This window comes from Myotis davidii, unplaced genomic scaffold, assembly GCF_000327345.1.
Source record: "Myotis davidii unplaced genomic scaffold, ASM32734v1 scaffold1073, whole genome shotgun sequence".
Classification (NCBI taxonomy): Eukaryota; Metazoa; Chordata; class Mammalia; order Chiroptera; family Vespertilionidae; genus Myotis; species Myotis davidii.
In genome coordinates, this window is record NW_006285113.1 from 180,994 (window position 1) to 182,349 (window position 1,356).

At 57.2% G+C, this 1,356-nt stretch overlaps 1 protein-coding gene across 2 annotated transcripts in view; it reads right to left on the reverse strand.

Moving 5' to 3' along the window:
* GRM4 (glutamate receptor, metabotropic 4) overlaps positions 1–1,356 on the reverse strand; it is a 109,872-nt gene that overhangs the window by 1,150 nt on the left and 107,366 nt on the right. The gene's annotated exons all lie outside the window — the stretch shown is intronic.

Sequence of the window (1,356 nt, forward strand, 5' to 3'; positions counted from 1 at the left end):
GGGGATAGAGCGTCAGCCTGCGGACTGAAAGGTCCCAGGTTCGATTCCGGTCAAGGGCATGTACCTTGGTTGTGGGCACATCCCCAGGAGGAGGTGTGCAGGAGGCAGCTGATCGATGTTCCTCTCTCGTCGATGTTTCTAACTCTCTATCCCTCTCCCTTCCTCTCTAAAAAATCAATTAAATATATTTTAAAAAAATAAAAGAATCACTTTTATCTGTGATATAATTGTATATCTTTAAAGCCCCGTTGACCCTTAACACGTGTTTGAACTTCGAGGGCCCACTAATATTCAGCTGGTTTTCTTGCTTTTGTCTTGTTTTGTTTTGAGTAAATACCCGGTGTTTCCGATCCGCAGCTGGGAGTGTACGGATGCGGGGACCTGCTGTGCGCCCTGGTCCTCAGCAGTGTATGTGGGGGTGGAGCACCTGCGGGGCCGGTGCCCACGGAGGTCCTGGACCAAGCCCCCGAGGATGCCCAGGGGCAACTTAAGTTTTGGGGGGTCAAAGTTATAGATATATTTTTCGACTGCACGGGCGTTGGCACCCCAAAGCCCCTGCTATTCAAAGGTCAACCACATCACCAAGGGAAGTTTTCAGAAGCCCCACCGCACATTCTGGAAGAGCCCAGGCCAACAATATACGGGGGCTGGCAGCCGACGGGACGCGAGTGGAGCAGGGACAGAGGAATAAATAATGGAGCCAGAGCGGGCCCTGGCGGAGCTAGGCATTGAGGCATCTGACTGGCTCAGCCTCTCCCCATGCTCGAGGGAAGGGGAAGTTCTTAGGTCCCCTCGCTCTCCATGTAGCCACCCTCCCCATTTCTGGATGCCCCTGTCTCGCCTCAGCCTTGGCCTCCGTTATTTGCACCCATCACTCTGGCCCTCGCTCGCCCACCCCTGGGCCCCAGAGGGGGCCCCATATCTGGGTAGCTGCCATTTCCCAGCCACAGCCTCACGGGCCACATCAGCTGTCTCAGCAGCGTGAGCGCTCCCCAAAGGCTGGCCTCACAGCAGCCAGTGAGGAGCTGAGGCCCGAGGGGTGGGCTGGCCAGGTCCGTGGTTTTGTCCTGTCGGGCCAGCGTTCAGGGTCTCCCTCCGCCACCTGGGGAAGGAGGGTGCATGGGAGAAAATGACGGTATCGCTTGTCACACAGCTGCCCTGACCCCCAGCAGGCCCTGTCATCAGGAAAGGAGGCACACCCAGCGGGTGCAGCCATGCGTCTGGCCTGGAGGAGAGGACACGAGGGCAGCGGTGTGGTGAGCTGCGCACTGTCCCCTCGATCCTCTCTCCCATTTTTGTTGGACTCACAACGGCCAAAGTCAAGGACTGCATTGCCAGCCTCCCTTGCAGCAAAGC